The following is a 16359-nucleotide window of genomic DNA, read 5'->3' as shown; positions in this document are numbered from 1 at the left end:
AACAGAGTCAAAGAATTTATCAAGTAGTGAAACAGTACAGCACAAAAACAAAGTAGAACACTACACAATGAGCCAGAAACTGTAATTAAAACTCTTGCAGACAGTCTCCAAAAACACAAAATGAAAACAGAGTTGCTTTTCAAGTTTTTACACAACAGGAGATGATCCCAGCAGCTGAATGCAGAACTGTGAATGACGACCAACCGAAACTTCAAAATGCTGCAGGCTGAGAATGATTATACAGCATGATAATGAGTTGAGAAAAAAACAGATCAGAAACTGGATTAAAACAAGTCCCAAAGGGGTTTAGCCCTCATACAATCACAAACATACAATAAAATGATGGTATTCTCATGTAAAATAAATAGTATCCTGGGGGATTACTAAACAATAATTGAGATATAGGGCCCTAGTTTCGTCGACCAGGTGAAGTCTAACGTCAGCGCAGCTTCGCCACGCCAACGGGGTGTGGCCCAGGTCCATTTCGCAAGATTCGTGGGCCGCGCAGTCAGACTTACGCCAGCGCAATCCCTCCCCTCGTCCCTCCCACCGGCGCAAACGGCAAAGAGGGAGGAGAGAGGGCGGAAGGGAGACAGGAGGAGGAGAGAAAGGCGTGGAGTGGGTTTGACACAGCCGAGTCAGATCTTCACCAATCAAAGGAGCTCCTCTCCTCACCTTTAACTGCGCGGCGGGTGATGCGCGCTGCAAGTTTGTCATTTTATACTTTGACATGGACGGAGGAAACAGCGACGCCAGAGGCCGAACCTCTCCCCGGAGGAAACAGCTGTTTCCCCGGAGGTCCGAGCTCAGAGTGACCAACAATGAGTTTACTAATAATAATACAAATATCCTTAATCAGGTTTGATCTGATACACTGAGAACCCCTGCCCAATAGTATAAGAAACAACAACTAATAAACTAATAAAGAAACTCACATTTATTCAAACCCTGTGTATAAGATCAGAGGTGTAGGCTACACTAATCACAACATAAACACACACCATGTGGATGAAATCAGCAAGGACGCGCGCTCTCTCTCTCTCTCTCTCTCTCCCTCTCTCTCTCTCTGTCCTCCTCTCTCTCTCTCTCTGTCCGTCTCTTTTTTTCTCTTTTTTTCTCTGTGATAGAGATGCTGAATATACTGTAGTAGGCTATATACTGACTATCTGATACCGAGGCAGTGGTGGTGGACTAAGAGAGATGATGATTTGTGTTTTGTTTTTCATTACGGCTGCGTGATGCGGTCGCACGTGCTTATGAATTAATAAGTAAATAAATAAATACAGCGATCATCACAAGGGCAGAGTGGTATCTCAACACGGCAGCGACATACAGTCATCCACCCTCAGTCCTGCTTTTGGGACATCCACAGCTGCTTTTCAGTGCCAGTTCCCTCCCTGCTGTGTTAATTCAGGTGGAGTTTCCTTTACGCACCGACAGCCTTTGATCTCTGCTTTGATCTGACGTCAGATGTGACGGGACAATCTATATAGATATAAATTCACGTGTTGATTCCGTTAGTTGCATTAAATAGTGGTTATTGTGGATATTTATTGCATTGAAATGTGTCTGGAACTGTGGAGATCTGCCTGTGAGGTCTTGGTGACGTGTGTGCACTGCAGGTCAGTCAGCCAAACTTCCACTGCACCTGCTGCGCTCCGCGCTGCGCTGAGACTAGACCTGGTTGGAGGTGGCGAGCTTTCAGCGCAACTTCGGCGGGACATTTTCGGACGAAACTTCCACTGCACCAAGCAGAATCTGTGACGCCTCCCCCTGCTGCGCGGCCACGCCTATCTCAGCGCAGCGCGATCTACAAATCTCCCAATCTGACTTTGCGCTCGGCTGCGCTGGTCGAAACTTGCATTAGACTGGCTGCGCTACCTTGCGCCACCTGCGCTGCGCCAGCAAACTAGGGCCCATAGTGACTGACATTATCATACATTGTCTATTTTCAAAGTACCACTAGGACACCACTAGATGGCCAAAGAGCTCCACTTACAAAGGGTTATCCCCCATAGTGATGTAGAACAGGTAATGTTACAGTAATACATAGAAAGAACATCCTATAACGTAAAATCTAATACCCCGTTTAGTGTTTTTAATGGGATCCATTTAATGGGATTGGTAATTTCCCAGCCTGGGCTCATCTGCAGCTTCATGTAATCAAATTCCATTCAACACGCATTCAGGACACAGAGGAAGTACATCCAACATTATTTCCATATGCCAAAGGAGGAAGCTTGTTGCAAAACTTTGATATCCATGGTGGTTTTATATTCGCAGAGAACAGCAGATAAGCTGTCTCTTGGCAGCTACATTCTTTAGTGTAGTGCCTTTACTAGCAGCACAACTGACTGAAAGAAGCGCTGCCCATTCTTTACGATGACATAAAATGGAAAGACTGATTCAAAGTCAGAGCTCTGAAGACTCATGATGACACATGATGTTAGGCTGTGCCTGTCCCAGATGATGTCATGGCTAATAAAAGGGACACAGATTGTACCGCCTCAGTGTGACTGTGTCCATGGAAATATTATTCACAGTAGAGAAAGTCAAGGACACAATGTCCAAACATGCAGGTGAAGTAACAATTTTACACCCAGTTTACTGGATGCTTTGTCCAAAACATCACCATAAGAGTTCATGTTAACACAACTAACAGAGGGGAACGCCCACTTGAACAATATGAAAAAAATGCTGAATAACTGTACTGCCCCACCCACAGCAGACACTATTTAGAGTTGATAGCGTTATGATAAATTGTGGTCACTGAAAAAACAGACAGGAATATCTCCTCAGGCAGTGAATGTTTGGTTTGTCATGCCAACAATTAGCATACCTTTTCACTTATTATGGCATGTAAACACTGGTGGGACACATAATGAGAGATCAAACTACATAAGTAGTAGAAAGCAAGAATGTAATCAAGTTACTCCCAATAATGTTGGAAATATATTTATTTATAAAATAGATCTATTAAGACATTAGATTGTCACTGTGCAAATAAGAGCAGGCACTATACACTTATATTTGAAAACAAATGTTAATACAATAATGTGATTTAAAATTCATCCCAGAGTACAAAACCTTTTGAAAGTAACACTCTGTTTAAAAAGTTCACTAGGAAAATAAACTGTATTTGCATTATGCCAACAACATTTACCACATTTTATTTCACTCTTCAAACATAGAAGAAGACAGATGATGAAATATCATAAGAGCACATTTATCCACATCACCTCTGTAAAGTAGCAGAATGAAATGCAAATCTAAAATTGACAGCCTAACCATACACACTGGATTATTGATTGGTCGTTACAACGCTTACGCAGATGTACATCCCTCCCTAATCCCATGCAACTGCCAGAACTGTAAATGGTGAACAATGGTTATTTCTTATCCCTACACTGCAGATCTAACATACAGTACTCTGTACATTAAAACATTGGTAAAACTATGCTGACAACACCATGCTTGCTCATTCAACATGACAGCAACCACCACTTTTGAAAAGCAAATCATGCAGGGAACTTTGACCATTGACCTCAGTAATCAACCGGGGCAGGTCACTGTACACCTCGGATCTCTCTCCCCTTTCTACAATCTTTAAGTCCAGGATCACAGAAGAGACTAAAGGACTTGGAAGAGTTGTCATTCACAATTCTGTCTCCTTTTCTTCACCTTCACCTGTTTCTAAGTAATATTCATCATCGGTTGTTGTGTCTGAGCTGCTGTCGGAAGACTCCTCAAAGGTGCTAAGGCTGGAGAAGTAACCTCTGGAGGGCAAATGCCCTCTGGAGGCCTGGTTCTCCACTGACTGTGCACCTGGCAAACTGGGAAATATAGGTGAGGAAGGGCTGGTAGGTTTAGATATGCGTCTGGAGGGTGGTGACTGGGGAGGGGTTGGAGGGGGTGTAGGAGGACCCTCTGTATCCCATCTAAAGTTACAAGTGTTCATGTTAGGGCTCCACAGGTGGGGTGGCTTTGAGGCCACGACAGTTACAGGTTGAGAAATTAAGACCTCTGACCTACAGTTTGCCAAGCGTCTGGTTATTGATCGAGGGAGAGATCTTGATCTCATTTTACCCGGGTCACTGGGGAAAAATGGCATCTTAGAGTTACTTGAAGGCCTGGGCCCCTGACTCATTGTGGTCCAGTCAGGTGTGGTGGTCCACTGATCCCAGTCTCTGCCAGAGCCTTCACAAGTCAAGGAAGAGAGGTCTCCAACACTCTTGAATCTAGGTCCAGTGGAGATACGTCCAGGCCCTGAGGGTCGACTGGTAAGCACTGAGCTTACAGAAAATGACCTCCCAGGCTCAATTCCATACTTTAAGTCGGCATACGAGGATGCCAAATGTTCCATTTCTGGTCCTGTACCTGCACTTGGAGGACCTGTGGACAACCTTCTTCTTGAACCCCCCAGGCTAAGCCCCTCCCCTGGCTCACATGGTGAGGGGGATTCCCTGCGACGCTGCAACTTGGGGCTATAGAACACACTATCATCTGTTACATCAGGTGGGGTAAATGGGGAGAGTGGGGCAAGAGAGGAGAAGGGAGAGAAGGGACTCCTGGGACTGGGTGTGGACTTCCTGAACTGAGGATAACCACATGATAGGTTTGAGCTCCTACCAGGGCTGGGATCTCTGTGTGCCGGGATATGATCTGTCCTGTTGTTATTGTAAAGGTCAAACTGGTGGGCTTTTTGGTTGTGGGCTGTCAGATGAACTTGAGTTTTACCTTCAGACTGGTGTCCTGCATAAACCTCCTGCTCATTGTGTGCAGTATCTGGAGCTGATATCTCTAACCAAACTGGGAACTTATCTCCTGCTGTTGTTCCAACTACAGGGGAGGGTGGTATAACAGTACATCTGTTTTGTGACAATCTGTTTGTACCCTCTGTTATCTTTTCACTGTCCTTCAACACCACCTGACCCTCCTCTTGCTCCTCAAGAGTATCAGCAGTGATATCACCAGCACTTTGACTATCAATTGATCCACTTACAGGTGGTGCTTGGGAGGACCGTTTCCATTTCCATGTAAAAGATGGATCATCATCAGATCGTTTAGTGCTGAATGTTTGTCTCAGCCTGTTAAGGACCTGGTCCATTTTGTTGTTGGTTTTGTTGGTCCTCTCTGAATCTGACCTTGACAAAATTGAGTTAGGTGAGCTGACACTTTTCTTTAGCGCAAACCTGCTTCTCTTTGGGCTTTGTTCACTGCTGTTCTCCACTGAGAAGAATCTGCTTTTTCCCAGTACACTCTCCTTAACTCTTCTGCGGTGTCCCTCATCATCCTGGGAATGACTATCCACTGAACTTTCACCACTGGAGCTCTGATCTGATCGACTACATAGCTCACCTGACACTTCCTTACTTTTCATTGTGAGTGGCTGTTGTTTTAATGTGTTGTCCAAAGATGCCATAGTGTTTCCAGTATGTTGAAAGGGTTTAGATGTAGTGTTTTTCGGCACCGGTTTAGCTGTGTCTACTTTAGGTTTAATGCTGTAAACCAAAGTCTGAGTTACACACGAGGAGTCACCCTGCAGAGACTGTGAGCTGATATGATATCTGTTGTCGACAAGTAAAATCTGGCCGTTCTGATTATCTTGGCTGCTATCTTTGACATGATTATTGTTGACTTGATTGGTTTCTGAAACCCAGCTCTTTGACATTTCCTGCATGGCAGTTTTGTTTTGGAATGGCAAAGATGTGGTCTGTGGTGGGCTGATAGGTGACAGAGGGGGTTTGGATGTGGGCATGGTCATGGCTCCATGTTGATCAGTATGTGAGGGACTATACATTTGCCGAGGGGGTTCTGGGAAGAGGGGTGATCTGGGTGTTAAAGTCTTAGTCTCTCCTTGTGTTGACCTGCTCGACATAAGACTGGAGTAGGGTGTGGAGCTGTATCGAAGCTTATAAGCACTCGAAAAATCAGGAAGGAAGGCGGAAGGAGAGGAGGAACTGCACTGGACTGTACCAGACTCAATAGAGAGCGTCCTCTCTTGTCTAGGTGTGGTTAGGTCCTGTTTTCCCTGGTAAGAGATTGTAGGATCACAAGGTCTTTGCTTGGATCTCTCTAGATCTCTGGACGTTAAATCAGCAGAATCAGATGACAGGGATCGATATTTCCCTCCTTTTCCCACCTCTATGCTGGATGTTTTGGGCATAGGGGAGCGCAGAGAAGATGTGTTTGTGGTTGCACTGTTTGATCTTAGAAAAGAAAAAATGATTGGAGCTCTAACGCTTCGGGGGGACCTGTTGGGAGATAGAGGACGTGTTGGCCTCTCTATTGTGTCAGGCTCAGGGTGCTGCAGGTCCACTGAGTCATCCCATGTTACCCGTCTGGCTCCCTTTCCCCCTTTGTGGGGGTGCAGAGTCTTTGGGTCTCTTTCTGGGCTACTAGAAAATGCCCTCCCTGCCTTGGGGCTGGGAGTTTTTGAGTAGTTGGTGCTAGTACTAATTGGGGTTGCAGGAGGGGTTAACAGAGATGAAAAGGTATTAAGGTTGTGAGAAGATACAATGGCACAAGTAGCAGGGGGAGTCAGAAGGGATGGGCTGGGACCAGATGTGTTATAAGAGGAAATGGATGCTGTGGACACAGAGCTGTACTTTGGTACAGACAAAGAACTGATTGTGGGGATCAGGCTGGAAGCTGGTTTAGGGTGGAGAGATATGGGAATGGAGCTTCTTTCAAAGCCAAGAGGTGAGGCAGTGTTGATGGATTTGGGTGTTTGAGGAGAAGAGTCCGTGTGCACTGAAGTACGAGTACTGGTCTGTGAAGAAACTGGGTGAGAATGGAAAGAGGAACTAGTATTGATGTTTAGGGTTGGGGGGAGACCAGAGGTAGCTTTAGAAGTAAGAGCTTGACTGTCCAGAGTGATACTCGTAGCAAGAGAAAGTGACTGCTTTGTAAACTTCTCAGAGTCCTTGAATTGAGGAGATGCAAGGGCACTGTTGGATTTGGATGACCAGTTGTTGTTATTGTATTTTCTGCTGTTTTCAGTGGGTGTATTCGAGCGCTTGGGGTCAAGCAAAGTGGGTGGTGATTCAGTTACATTTGCTGTAAATGAACTATTACTTACATCATACTTGCCGCGATCTGTAGAATGACTCAGTGATGTCTGTGATGCAGTTCTCCTAATTTTAGATGGGGACAAAACAGGCAAATTATAAAGCTTTTGTGATTCTTGTGTGTCTAAACTGGAATGGTACTGCTGTTTGAAAAGCCTGTCTGTTTTTTGGTCAGATGAATCTTCTGAATTTCTTTGTCTGTGGTTGGGAGTTCCTCTCTGAGGCTTCAGGAAAATGTTCCTGTTCCCTTTGGACACTGACTCTGTTGTACTTTTGTTGTCTCTGTTATTGGGGATTTGACAACTGTATCTTTTGTTGTCAATGGGCCCTGGTGAGACCAAGTGACTATTATTATTGCAAGGTATGTTAGTCTGGTCTTTGGTGTTGGTTGGATCACTGGGGGTTTGCAGGGAACCACCTTCTGGAGCAACTTGTTTCCACCAGGAAGTGGATGTCAGTGTGGTCCCTCTAGGATGGGGGTTAGCTTTTAGGAGGGATGAGGGATCATATTGGAGGTATCTGGGTGTCGAGACTGAGCTCTTTGAGGATAGGTTTGCATTTTTGTCCGAATCCCTGAAAATCTGTTGCCTCTCTAATCTTTCTCGACTCATAAATGCCAGTTTTGAACCTGTTTGAGGTTGCTGGATAAAAGGTGTGCTGTCTGTGTCTCTGTTTACAGATGAAGATGGAAAGAAGGGTGATTCAGATGCATTTCTGTCTCTGCGGTTGGAGGACAATGTGGAGAGGGCAGGCCTGGACTCTATTGTCCTATAAGAAATGGATGATGGAGGGAGATGGGACTTTGGCCTATCTTGCTCATTCTTGTTGAGAAAGGTTTGAGAGAGGTGTGACGCAAACAGGTTTCCTTCTTGATCACTTGAACGGTTATCGTCAGAGAAGGAGGAGCCTGTTTTAGTGTTCAGGCCACCAGAGTTAATTCTTCTTAAAGACAGAAGCAAACTGCTGGTTGTTGGTTTGGAGCTCAAAGTTGAGGCTGTTCCTTGATGGCCAGCTTGTGGATTTCCCCTGGGAGACAGTGGAGATGCAGTTGAGACTCGAGGCCATGCAGCACCTGCATCTACTTCCCTTTTGTCCATCCTCCCAGAGTTTACATCCACAGAGAAAGTCTGAAGCATTTTCCTCTTAGAGTCATAGTCCAGTCTTGAAGGACCACTCTCAGTTGACCAGTCCATTGTATTGCTCCTGGTGTCCAGAAATCTTACTCTCGGTTGGGGTTGTGTTTCATCCTTCAACCTACTCTCGATACCATGTTGGTTTTGAGTCTGCTGGAAGCCTCCATGTGCATGGTTTGACTCAATATTTCTCACATCTTGTAGACTGCCATGGACTGGATTCCGAGTTCCCTCAAATCTTTTGGACCGCCGTAGTCGGCCACTCCAGTGTGGCGCAAGAACCGTAACCACCGTGGAAGACAGCATAGTTACAGCAGGCTTTGACAATTTGTCACAACTCTTTTGGTACTCAGGGTTTATATGGTCCTTTATATCTTCCTCTAGCTCTACTGACCCAGAGCCAGTCCTTTTTGTTTGTGCCCCACATGGAAATACGTGCAAGCCATTACACTCATGTGGTACAAAATCACCATGAGACAATTGCTCGTTTACACTTAAGTCCTTCTTATTATCCAGTTCATTGCGAACAACTCCAACAATGTCCTCTTTCCTCAAAGCAGGAAATGGTTCTGTCTCTGGTAACAGGCAGTCACTGTCTGTCTCTGTGGGGGTAGCTGACGGTGATGACTGTCTGCTTAACTGTTGAGAGAAATAGAATTACTGCAGATAAACAATACTGTGTACTAAATAGACTAAACTAGAATTGCCAATCACTGCAAGTTGAATTACAAATAACATTTGTTATTTGAGCAATAACATTCAGAAACTACTTCTATTACTTCTACTTTTTGTGCCATTTCTGAGAGAATTTAGTCAGATAATGATTCATATAACAACATAACCTCCCAGAGAGGATTTGAGTTTATAAATGTAGACCAGTTACAGCATGTCCAGCTCTGCCCTGAACATTGTAGCCAAACTCTTTTCATGCATCAGCTTCAGCTCCTCATATCATACAAATGCAAATTGTGTGCACAGCAAAGTAAAAAGCAGTTACAGTAAGTATGTTATCAGAGTTATAAAATTAAAAGACGCTGGCAGAAGCCAGAGTGTCAGTTACTGTGGTGTCGCTGTTTAAGATAGGTTCAGTTCCCAAGGTGTAACTATCTTACTAGATTCTTGACAAACAGGTTACTTTGAAAGACAAGAGATTTCCAAGGACACACAACCTATCTCTTTTAACACTTAAAAAAATAACCAATCTCAGATGTTGTCAAGAGTATACACAGTGAGGTCTAATGCTTTCAGAGTTTCAGCTGCTTTGAAATTGTTGATTTAAATTATGTACCTACACACCGATTTATTGGGAATATTTTGGATTTGATCTGTGTCCCATTTAGATTATGATCTATTATGATTAAGACTGTGTATGATCTTTACCTGGCAGCAACCGTCCCCAGTCTCAGCTCTCCATGGCTCAGTCAAACTGGCAAAACAGGGAAGAGCAGAAAAATAAAAACCATTAGACACACTTGTCAGGATTACACCTGTCAGTAGACTTGTCATATTATATAACACCCTGCATTACCCAACAGAATAACTCTGAGCTGGTTCAGGTAGTTAATAATGGAGATGAGACACAAGACCTGTTTTTGATCAATTTACCTGAGGAAATAAAACCTTTTATGTGGTGAATTGTGCAATTTTTTATACTGTGGGGGGAAACCAGGGAAGTGGTCTGGGCTTGTCGTTTTTGCAGAGACCATATCAGTGAGGATGTGAAAAAAAGTGCTGCAAGATTTTACCGCGCAGATAAGAAAAATCAGCAGTGTGATAATATCTACTTTCATTTAAGATGTTCTCACATTTCACTCAGACACACCTAGGCTTATGTTTTTGTGTGAAACATCTGAAGGCTTGGATGTCTCACATTTGCCACTGTAATGTGGATCAACAGGATGCTCAGCATTCCTCGGCTCTGTCTGCCAATATTGAACTGTTCTCACTGTCACATGAGCACTGAAGTCACACCTCACAACCAATTATGAAAGCGCTTGCAGGGCATTTTATGTTGGACACGGCAGCACATGGATCATACACACACTAACAGCGTTCTGTCTATATAAGGACATGTTTAGTGGTAAAGACTGCAGGTGGCTCTGGGAGTTAATGAGGCGTGTCTACTCAACCAATGAAATTTGTTTGATCCATGACCTTTATTAAGAAGTACAGGAGCCTCTAGAACAGTGTGCAGAACTCCAAGTTAAACAAATAAATGCAAGAGAAACTTTGCAGCACATGCTCAACCCTCTTGTCAAACGCAGTTATGTCATGTCAGATCTGATCCAAAGAGAAAGTTCAACATAAATCTGGGTAACCAAGGAAGCAGGTCTAAACTAAGGTAACCTCACACTCTGCTGATCTGTGGTTGATAGGTGACAGTTTATGACACATTAACAGCAAGAATTTCAGGTCAGGGTTTCTGAAAGGGTGGTAAGTGCTTCATATCTCTGTATATAGGATTTACTAGGGCCCATTAGTGTTGGTGGAGGGGTATGGGGTGGGGTCACTTTTGTTGAGTGCACTTCCTTGTGTACACAACACAGGCAGACCAGATACAGCATCAGAGGCTAAAGTACGCAGACAGGGTTGAGTGGTTCAGTCACTGTTTGATTTAGTGATGGACAAGATTGAATTGACCCAGTCAGACCAGCAGGGATGCACAGAAAAAAAAACACAGCTGGTCAAACCTTCATTACGTCGGACACGCTGCCTCAACACACTGCAGCATAAAAAAAGACACTGGCTATGACTGATTGATAAAACATGTGCAGTATTTCTGTGCAGATGCCAAAGGACCTGAGCCTCTTGAGGAAAAATAACCGGCTCTGCCCATTCCGGCTTTACGGGAAGCTCCGAGAATCTAATTTCTAAGAAGCACTGACACGAAAATAATGGGCCCGTTTCAGTTGATAATGATGTTTTACTTCTTAAGAATAGTGGTCTTTGATGGTGTCTCAGTGAATTTAAGCTGGCTCTGGTCCTTGCTCAGTGGACCCTTCTGAAGCGGACACTGAGGATTGTTGACCTGTGAATTCATGCACTAACTGGTGACATAATGTGTCGCATGCCAAAGCGAGGCCAACCAATCAGATTACCCTGTTAGCCCCTGGACTATGGACCGGGAAATAAGTATTTTACCTTTCATCGCTCAGAGCCTACATGTCTTACCCCGGCTTACCTGTGAGGACAGGAGTCAGGCTTCGGCTTGGGTTTACGTCCTTTGTGAAGATGTAGCTTCTCGGAAAGTGTCAAGAGGAGAGAGGAGGTGAATCTGGGTCCAGGAAGCTTAGAGGCCTCCTTCTGTTTTATTCTCTCTGCTCCAAGTATCAGTGCTGTAACAGATTCAGAGCAGCTGATTCAGCGCTGGACAGTAACATAATTAAATTCTTGATGCTTTGTATCAGAAATGTTACTTATGTGTGTGTCTCTCTGTGTGTGTTATACCTCTGTTTGGTTCCTCCTGACTGATGCCTGATAGGTGATGGTCTTGGTCTATTGTGGTTTCATCACCATGGTGACCTTCTTGCTGGAACCTCTCTCCAAATGTTTGATCCTGCTGTGCCCTACAAAACACAAAAAGGTTGAAGGAATTTATCGTAATTAATTCTGAAGATGGATTCATTTTCATTTCAGTCTTTTACTTTCAATAAGATTTTCTTCTTCAAGCCTTTTACGTTGTTTCCCGACTGATGCAGTGGAGAAAAAGAAGACGAAGAAAAAGAAGAAGAAAGTCATGCTTCTCTCTTCTTATCACTCCGATTGTGTTGCACTGATAAGATGTGGTTATATAATTTTTCAACTGTGCCCACTCCACACTTTCTCTTACAACCAGTGTGCAGCGCTCATGCACCCACTCACACACGCTCACTCACTCACTCTAACATACATATGCACATTTACTGCTGCAGCCCAACGCTGAACCCACACTACGAGCCGGAAAAGGAGGAAACCCAAATATGAATGTACGTATGTGTCAGCGCAACCTTTGTTTTATAAACATAACAGATGATCCGTCACAGGCGTTTCCAGGATCACTGTCTCTTCTATCTCATCTCAGTGTTCGATGTGTGGATGGATGGTAATAATTGATTAGGAACCAGAGACCTGATGAAATATGTAATGAAATCTGTGTTTTCTCTCTCAACACAGAACTCTACCTCTTACCTGCCTTCAGGGCTGATTCACTGTGTTCATTACAGCATTATCTCTCTATGATGCAATTATAAAAAGCCTGACATGATGTGACACGACAGTGAGCGTGGAGGAAGAACTTTCTGCTCTTCAACAGCCACATCAGTGCCAAGAACAACAGACCTTTTATGCGGATGGTACTGAGTGTTTTTATCCTGCCTCTGCTCGAGGCAACACAAGAAATATTACAGCCATATTAGCGCTTAGTGTAAACCTGTAAGTGACCTTGTTTGGAGACTTATACAAGCGAGTGATTGGCCTGTGATGATGAAGCATGAGGACCTGGTGCACACTCGAAATCTGCCATCACAGCGTCCCACAGTTAAAGTTGATGAGTCTAGTCCTAATTAGCTTTTTTCTTGTTTACCATAAGCCTGTGCATATTCTCATTTGTCCAGGTCATAGTATCTCAAAGGAGTTTTCAATCGAAGGCAGTTGCTTTCGATTGAAAACTCCTTGAAAACTCCTTTGAGGTTCTTGTTTACCAACACAGCAGGTTTGATCACTTTCTCCTTCAGTAAATCAAACTGCGACAGACAGTTCAATAGTCAGACTACGGCTTAGATTACTTTCATTGTCATTGAACCTGAGGATCAATTATACAATCCATGTCCTAACATGTGGAGGAGCAGCAGCAATAAGTAAATGTTTCGCATTTCTCTTTGAAGAGAGTCACTAACAAGATGGATTAAGAAGAAGACCTGTTTTTCCCCTTTGATTGACCACTCAACCAAACGCCTGGAATAACCGTGTCAGTGTTGTAGGCAGAGAAATTGCATCAGCATAAACGCACATCTGTGGTGGATCTGAGGCTGCAGATGTTAATCCAGACAAAAGCCAGTGATCCTGGAATTAGCAGCGTGATCTTAGACCTCTTTCTCAAGATGGCATTTTCTCTTACACCAGTGTAACATCCAGTGGCAGGAGCCTTTTATTAATCACTTTCAGCTACAGATCAAATATAATTAATCCCTAATGACTTTCATTGAACTATAAAGGATAATGGTAAAGATTTTCACTGACCTCCTCCAGCCTGTAAATCAAGGTTACTGTGTTGCAGCTGGAGGATTAGTGGTTTAATAACAACTGATGGACCAGATATCATTATACCACAAGTTTGTAGTTCTTTTTGTGTGCTGCGGATTTTCCAGTGAATAACATTTTAATCATTTTAATCATAATACTGTAAACAGTGAACCTTATCGTCATAACCAATTCAACCATTGAAATTAACCAGTGAATGCTTAGCAGCTGTGTTTTAAAAATTATTCATTTATTTAATTACCAAAATCATTGCAAAAATATCATTGACTAAACTGCAGCTGTTTCAACTGTAAATCTTTTCTATGCAATCATAATATTTACTTTTTTCAAATAAGCACAGCTACTGTTCTGAAGTATCAATTCCTCGCTAATAAAAATGAATTGATTAATTAAATGTTAAAGAAAATATAGGTTACCCATTACTTTCCAGTTCCACTGAATGCCAGTCAGTGACAACAAAAATCAGATTTGTGTATTTTATCAGTATTTGACATTTTTCTGCCATTTTAGCTCTGATATATTATCTAACACGAGAAACCAATGATCGGGACAATTGTAGTTTGCTTTCCTATTATAGTATTAAAAGAACAAGAGTTAGTTTACCATAAATGATACTGTGTCAGACTGTTATCGCACAGATTCCTGTTCAGAGAGTGAACTCAATAAAAACTTCAGACTTGAGTGACCTCTGACCTAGTGCTGATAAAACTATGTTGCAGCCATACCACACATACATTATCTGCGTGTGAACCACGTCTCTGTTTGTTTTAATGCTTTGAGAGCTGAGTGTTATCTGCGCGGCGCTCTCCGCTCTGCTGCAGTTTGCGCGGCGAGCCTCATGCCTGGCTGTGGGTGTGTGCTGAGATCTGCCAACTAAACACTTACATAACCACAAGGATCCAGCCTGCACTAAAGTGTGGGTGTGTGTGTGTGTGCTCACTTGCTGCTGACAAACCCATGTAATGTTCTAATTACTGCAAATGATCTACACCCTGAACATCTTTTCAAGCTTCATCCAGGAACAACCTAACAACTTTTGCATGAACAGATGGACAGACCGGGTCGAGACTTGTTCTGTTTGCTGCCACACCTTCACCAAAGCAGTTTATCTTTCTATACGTGGGTTTATCCTATAGGAAGTTAATGCATGTGTAAGGTTGGGGGTGAATAGATATTACTGTAAGAAGAGGGCTAAGCTTTTGGACATGCACAGACTGCACATCCATACTGGTAACAGGCCTGGATATGCATGAGCTCGCCTGCTCAGCAACTGAAGCTTAACTGGACTGAAACTTAACCAAACCCAAAGACGATGATGGTGCTTCAGAGCAGCTGGAGTCAGTGTATGATAGGTAGCCTAATGATATGTATGATAAACTCGTTCACTCAGGTATAATCACTGCAATTTGTGTCTATAGGTCTATAGGCTTCTTTTTAGAGGCCAAACCCGTTTATTTTAAAGGGCAGCACAAACCGTGACCAGGAAAAGACATTTAAATTAAGTGTTAAGAGACAAGTTGCCTTGATTTTCACATTGAAATGTCTCTAAAACACCACATTGTACACATTTCCGCGACTTTTACAAGTTCTTCTGGGCGGGTTCTGTTGTCAAATAAAGCCTGTCCAGTACTATTTCGCCGTTAAACCGAAGATAAAATGTGAAATTAGTGAAATATCTTAACGCCGGATTTCCAAATATTTAAACCACGCAAGGAAACACGTTTCCATTTGGCTGAGGGACACGTGTGTAATTACAGAGAAGTACGACAACGTTAAACAAACAGATTTCCAGAGGGAATTCAGCTCCGGGTTCATCACCGCGGTCAAAGAAAAAAGAAAGTCTACAGCGAGGAAACGGAAACATAGAAAGTGCGCAACAACATCTAACATGTCGATAAAAGCCACAAGACACATAATGATAATAATAATACAAGTATTTGGTAAAAAATGAGCGGTAAAGACGGTGTACTTACCTCGCTGTGGTGCTGCGTGTAGCTCGTGTCGTCCTGCTCTGCCTCTGAAGCGTCGCTCCGTCTCCTTCCACAACTCTGAGCTCCGTCTCTGCTGCTGCGTCACTTGTTGACATCCTCTTTGAACCGGTTCAGTCAGACTTCACCGCTCTGCCTCCACCAACTATGCATCTTTTTTCTTTTCTCTGTGTTTTTTTTATTTTTAAGTGCCGTGTTGAAGCCGAAGCCCGCGGCGACTGAACTGGGAACTATGCAAGTGCACGTCCATGTTCGAGCCAGACAGAGTCAGTCAGGGTAAAGGTCAAAGATCAACACCGACAGACCGACAGGTGAGGCAGATGGAAACCATGCAATCATCGCTGCTACTGGTTTCTATCCTGCATGTCCACATTTTCCTCGTGCAGCAGCTGTTTTCATGCAGTGCTGCCCTTTTATTATATGGCCTATTTTATTACATGTTTGAGGATAAACTAATAAACCATGTGATTCAGTTATGTAAGAATAAAGTCTGTGCAAATTAATACATTTTTTGTAATAAAAATGATTTGATTTATTTTTAATGCAACTGTATTTGGATCAAATCAAATGATACTAACTAAACACTGAGAAAGGTGAAAGGCTTTATATAAACCCTACAGTTCCTACAAAGAGCAAACACACACTGACAGGAGGGAGGAACATTTCCTTTTGAACAGAAAGAAACCTTCAGCAACCATTCATGATTACAACTGCAGTGTAGCCCACATTTAAAAATCTTCAACCCCATCAATAACACAAACATCTGCATCTAAAGAAAATGTGGGATCCGTGAAAGAAAGTCCTGCACAGGTCTGTTTTTGTTTCTAAGTAATGCATGTGTTTGCCTTCCACAGAATTACTGTAAGACTCACACAAGACAGGACAAACATTTCTTTTTTTTGTCCATCAGGCATCCACACCCTGCACCAC

General features: G+C 43.2%; 1 long non-coding RNA gene across 1 annotated transcript; it reads right to left on the bottom strand.

The window, feature by feature from the left end:
* Window positions 1-2951: 2951 nt before the first annotated feature.
* LOC311003742 lies at window positions 2952-15660 on the bottom strand. Its single transcript, XR_014596278.1, has 5 exons — window positions 15415-15660; window positions 11651-11769; window positions 11385-11538; window positions 9584-9629; window positions 2952-8842 (listed from the first exon to the last, which is right to left on the bottom strand). It is a non-coding gene; the product is annotated as an uncharacterized lncRNA (long non-coding RNA).
* Between the last annotated feature and the right edge of the window lie 699 nt (window positions 15661-16359).

The sequence above is a fragment of the Trachurus trachurus genome, assembly GCF_905171665.1.
Source record: "Trachurus trachurus genome assembly, chromosome: 20".
NCBI classification, from domain to species: domain Eukaryota; kingdom Metazoa; phylum Chordata; class Actinopteri; order Carangiformes; family Carangidae; genus Trachurus; species Trachurus trachurus.
The sequence above is the reverse complement of the archived record's forward strand: the minus strand, read 5'-3'. Positions and strand labels throughout refer to the sequence as shown.